We start from the raw sequence: 6,383 nt of genomic DNA, 5'->3' as shown, positions 1-6,383 counted from the left end.
CATCTGATTATCCCAATAGATGCTGAAATAGCATTTGACAAAATTCAACATCTCTTCATGAAAAAGACTCAAAAAATTAGGTATAGAAGGAAAGTATCTCAACACAATAAAAGCCATCTACAACAAGCCCACCATCAGTATCACTCTGACTGGGGAAAAACTGAGGGCTTTTCCCTTAAGAACAGGAACAAGACAAAGTGCCCACTCTCACCACTTCTATTTAACATAGGACTGGAAGTACTAGCCAGAGCAATCAGGCAAGAGAAATAAATAAAGGGCATCCAGATTGGAAAAGATGAAGTCAAACTGTCCCTATTTGCAGATGACATGATTCTATATAGAGAAAAACCTAAAGACTCTATCAAAAAATGCCTAGAGCTGGTTAAGAATTTCGCTAACATTGCAGAAGGTAAAATAAATGCCTCCAAATCAGTCGCATTTATATGCTCCAATAACAAGCCAACAGAAAGAGAAATAAAGAAAATAAGCCCATTTACAACAGTCACAACAAAAATAAAATACCTAGAAATCAATTTAACCAAGGAGGTGAAAGATCTCTACAATGAGAACTACAAACCACTTCTGAGAGAAATTAAAGAAGACACAGAAAGATGGAAAGACATTCAATGCTCTTGGATTAGAAGAACTAACATTGTGAAAATTTCTATACTACCTAAAGTGATCTACAGATTCAATGCAATCCTCGTCAAAACACCAATGACATTCCTCACAGAAATGGAAAAAACAATCTCAACATTCATATGGAACAACAAATGAGCCCAAATAGCCAAAGCAATCCTGAGCAAAAATAAATAAATAAAGCCAGAGGCATAACACTACCTGACTTCCAATTACACAACAAAGCTATAGTAACTAAAACAGCATAGTACTAGCATAAAAATAGACATTCAGACCAGTAGAGCAGAATAGAGAACCCTGAAATCACCCCTCAGGCTAAAAGCCATCTGATATTTGACAAAGGGAACAAAAACATACTTTGGCAAAAAGACTGCCTCTTCAATAAATGGTGCTGGGAAAACTGGATATCTATATGTAGAAGAATGACACTAAACATGCACCTCTTGCCATATACTAAAATCAACTCAAAATGGATTAAAGACTTAAGTATAAGACATGAAACTGTAAAATAACTAAGGGAAAATATAGGGTGAAACACTTTAGGAACTAGGTCTGAGCACAGACTTTCTGAACATGCACCAAAGAAAAAATAGGCAAATGGGACTATATCAAACTAAAAAGCTTCTGCACAGCAAAGGAAACAATAAACAGAGAAACAACAACCTACAGAGTGGGAGAAAATTTTTGCTAATGATGCACCTGGTAAAGGATTAATATCCAGAGTATATTCAAGCAATTATATAGTAAAAAAATAAATAACACAATTAAAAGATGGACAAAGGAATTGAAAAGACATTTTTCAAAGGAAGAATACAAATGGCCAACAGGTACATGAAAAAATGCTCAACATCCTTAGTTATCAGGGAAATGCAAATGAAAACCACATTGAGATATCATCTCACCCCAGTTAGACTGTCTATAATCAAAAAGACAGAGAATAACAAAGGCTGGCAAGGATATGGAGGGAAGGGAACATTGTTGATGGGACTGTAAATTAGTACAACCACTATGGAAGACAGTATGGAGGTTTCTCAAACAACTACAGATAGATCTTCCATAAAATTCAGCAGTACCACTTCTGGGTATATACCCCATGGAATGGAAGTCATCATGTTGAAAGGATACCCGCACTCCCGTGCTCACTGCAGCTCTGTTCACAATAGCCAAGACATGGAACCAACCTAAATGTCCATCGATGGACGATTGGATAAGGAAAATGTGGTATATACATACCATGGAATACTACTCTGCTATAAAAAGAATGAAATTCTCCCATTTGCAACAACATGGATGAGCCTGGAGAAACTTATGTTGACTGAAATAAGCAAAGCACAGAGGGATAAATACTGTGTGTCTTCGCTCATAAGCGGGAGGTAGGAGAGAAAGAAGGAAGAAAAGAAAGACCACAGTGGTGTGTGGACCTGCAGAGGGAGAGAACATACCTAGGGACACAAAGTGGAGTGGGGAAAGGGAGACGGGGAGATCGGTCAGGGATAATTGGGGGGACAGTTGTGTGAGGGACATGGTGTACAATCACAATTTGTGGTAATGGGCATGCTGCCAGTATGGATCTGGCCTTTACATCTTAGGCACAAGTGGCGACAATTTGCTTTGTACCCCATGAATATTCGTGACCGATAAAAATAACTAAATTTTAAAAAAGAACAACTGAAAAACTGTAATTATCTAGACTTGTATATTTGTCAGACATTTTCTTGAAAATGAATGAGGTGATCTTGTCACTTCAAGAAAAACAACTGACAGTATTTGTTTCCAATGATTAAATTGAAGTCTTTAAACAAAAACTAAAATTTTGGAAAACTTGTACACACCGCAGTGAGCTTGGCATTTTCTCAGTAACTGAAGACTTTTCTGATGCAAGCGGTGGGTTTTTAACAACATGTGCTTTTTTGGTACTGTACAATGAAATGTACCAATATTTGAAACATCCTTTAACTCAGTGAGCCAATATTGTACAAATGACCAATACATGATCTACAAAATCACATACGGATAAAAGGTTTAACCACATTTTTTAGATAGACCAAATGGATTTTATCCGGTATTCTGTAAGCCATTGGATTGCAGTGATGGCTGAGTCAACAAAGACATACCCCCATCTGGGGTAGAGGGGGTTTAATGGAATCAACCTGCCACTAAGAGCCTGGCTGTTCTGCTCGAGAGACCAGCCGTCCTTTTGTGAGACCTGGGCCTCAGCTGAGGTCTTTGTCGGTAAAAGTGCTCTCCTCCAGTAAAGTGAAGGAAGTTATATCTGCCAGCCAAAAAGGCTCAAGGGGGAGTTTGAAATTCAAGATTCTCAGGCTCTTCCACTCAGATGCTCCATCCCAAGTCTCCACGTCCCACTCATTTCCTATTGGGGCCCTGGTTCAGACACGTGGATCTGGGAAGGCAAAACAATGTTAATTCTCTTTCATCCTACCTTACCATTTTTCTTCGTACTATGGATTTGATTTGCTAACATTTTAATAAGATTTTTACGGCTTGTAACTTTTAGATGTTACCAACCTATAACTTACCCATACCTTTTAACTGCTCTTTCTTTTTTTATTCTTTATGGACACTCATGGTTATTTTGTTGTAGCTATTGTTTTAATTCTATTTAATTTTTGCAATCTAAAAATAGTCAATTTTTTATCTGTTCTTTTTATATTTGTTGTTTTCCAATAGTGAAATTATGTCTACTGTGCTAATGTTTCCTATTTATTGTGATTTCTCTTTTTCTTTCTTTCTGCTTCAAAACCTTATGGATTGATGAGCGTTTCTATATTCTATTATGTTACTAATTTATAGGTTAAATCTCAAATTGTTACTTAAATTTCAAATTTTATAACAATCTTCAAGTTTGTTTAATATTTCATATCCCTTACCAGAAAAGGAAATTAATGTTTGAACTTTCTTCCAAATTTCACAATTTCTGTTATCAATATCTAATATTTTAGTTTTATTTGACTTTTAACTAATGAAAATTATTCATTAACATTAACTGCTAATACTTAATCATATTATCACTATTTTATTGTTTTCTTTGTTCTCTTTTTTTGTTTTGCTTTCTGCTCTTTCCTGATCTCTAAGCCAGGCATTGCTCAGTTTATTCTTGAGTAGTTCATTCACTGTATATTTGTTGAACTAAAGCCTTTACTTTTATATGCCTGTTAATGCCTTTATTTCACTCTCAATACTGAGTAATTTAATTGCTTGGTATAATATCTTTGAAGATATTATAATTTCTTAATCTATAACTGATTATTGAGAGAATTTTGTTACTTTGTGTTCTTTGGTATATAATCTTTTTTCTTTTGGTTTCTGAATTTTCTCTTTGACTTTCTACAATTTTATTATGATGTATCTAGATGTGAATCTGACTTGTTTGAGGACTAATGAGTTTCTGCATTTCTAGAAAATCATCTCTTTCAATATCGCCCTTCTCCTATTGCATCCATTGTTTCTTTTTGGAAAGGCTATTTGATGTATATTGGCTCCTCCCTCCATGTTCTTTAATTTCTTTTACGTTTTCTAATTTACCCTTCTATTACATTTATTTGCTGAAGTACTCAGCTATTCACATTCACTAACTTTATCTTGAACTATTTCTTTACTGTTTAAATCCTCTATTGTTTGTGCTTTTCATCAAAGAATTTTGTTTTACACTTAGAAAATTTACATAGTAGCTCCCTGGCTAATGTTCTCCAGTAGAAATTCTTTCAATTTTTCATACCCTCAAATCATAGCATGTATGTATCTTTCGACACATCTTACCAGACACACATATAGGAAAACATCATGTTTTCCCCCCAAATTTAAATACAGTACTTTAAATAAAATGATGTGTTAGAAAATTCTCAAGTTATATTCCTAATACACTAGGCAGATTGTCAGAATGGCATGTGGCTCTTTTGGGCAGCACACCAAGTGCCAGCAGAAGGGTCTGCAGCGTGTTTCTGCATGCAAATCTGCTGGATATTAACAATCATATTTTCTTTCTTTTTTTTGGGCACTAGGCAGATTGTCAGAATGGCATGTGGCTCTTTTGGGCAGCACACCAAGTGCCAGCAGAGGGGTCTGCAGCGTGTTTCTGCATGCAAATCTGCTGGATATTAACAATCATATTTTCTTTCTTTTTTTTGGGGGGGGTATCTGTAATCAATGTTTTAACCACTTTGCATTCCAACATGATAGTTACTTATATAGGGATTTGATTGTGCTTTAGTTATATTTTAGGAAATTGGTTCTATTTTAGCAAATTTGGAAATAGGTGCATTCCACAGAATTCAAAATATGCACAAGGACGGCCAAAACTAACGGGGATTGAGAAGTGGCCCCAAGTAAGGAAGTGGGGAGCTCCCCTTCTTGTTTCCCAGACCAGTCACAAGTTTGTTATTTTTTGAAGACTATTACTGTTTCTGTAATTTTAAGGTATTTTGAACAGAAAGAGAGAGAACAGGGACAGAGAAAGAAGAGAGAGAGGTTTGGTCATCCTGACTGCTTAATTCAATCTTCATGCCACTTACTATAGAATATAGTGATAACAGTTTTTAACTTAATGACAGCCTTTCAATATATTTATCCATGCTTTCCCATAACATATTTATGAGGAAGTTACTATTAATTTATCCATTCTAAAGATGAGGTTTTAAAACTAAGGCTTAAAGTTTTGAAAAAATTCGTCCAAGGTCATATAAATAGAAAATTTTGGTGCCAAGATACCAAAATAAAATATATTATATGCAAAATGTTATATATATTTATAATGGTCTATTTAATACCATATACTACCATATAAATAATATGCGTGGTGGTTGTATCATAATACCCACTGAATTCTATATTCTAAATGACTAATCTAAGTTAATCAAAATTCAAGAAGAAGATTTTCCTCCCTTCTGCAGGCAACATTGAATTTCTTGAGACTTGGCTAATTAAAGTTATAATTATTTTTTGACTAATATTCTTTCTTTATTTATTACACATATCTATGGGGTAGAGAGTTGACTATCTGTATTTATGTACAGTGTGTGATGATCAAATCAATATTATTAGTATATTCATCATTACAAATCATAATTACTCTTTGTGTTCCTTACCCAATTGTTCCAATTATGACTAATATTCGATGAAACAGAAAAAAAAAAAAAACCCAACCTTGTAAAATATTTTAGTGCAAGAGATTCAGAAACCCAAGAGGACAAGCCTAGGCAGAGTACATCAAGAAAGAGAGAGATTCCTAATGGAGGAAGGAGAGTTCAAAAAGTCATGTCTAAAGGGCCGTGGGCTGCATCAGTATGGGTTGGGCATACATGTCTCATGGATGCTCACGGTGACTCTGTGAGTTGGGCATCATTAGCTTCATTGTATAGATGAGGGGCCACCAGACTCAGAATAGTCCAAATTACTTTACACTGTGTCTTTAGGCCAGACTCTCCCCCGGGCTTCAGGCTTGATAGAGACATTTCCACTTCGACATTCCATGTGAATAAGAAATGTAATACGTAAAAACTGAGCATGTCATCTCCCTCAAATCCGCTCTTTTTCTAGTTATTCTGGAGCCTTCCCTCTTCCTCCATGAACGTACATAATCAGACATCACGTTTCATGACGTAATCTTCCAGCATATATTTGAAGCTACACTCTGTTCTAGCATTGCTGTCACCGACCTTGTTGAAGGTCTCACCTTCTCTCACCTATGTCCGCAGCTTCCTTGTTAAAGCTCCTGATCTGAGCATTTC

This window comes from Galeopterus variegatus, unplaced genomic scaffold, assembly GCF_000696425.1.
Source record: "Galeopterus variegatus unplaced genomic scaffold, G_variegatus-3.0.2 Scaffold6689, whole genome shotgun sequence".
Classification (NCBI taxonomy): Eukaryota; Metazoa; Chordata; class Mammalia; order Dermoptera; family Cynocephalidae; genus Galeopterus; species Galeopterus variegatus.
This window is presented reverse-complemented; position numbering follows the sequence as displayed.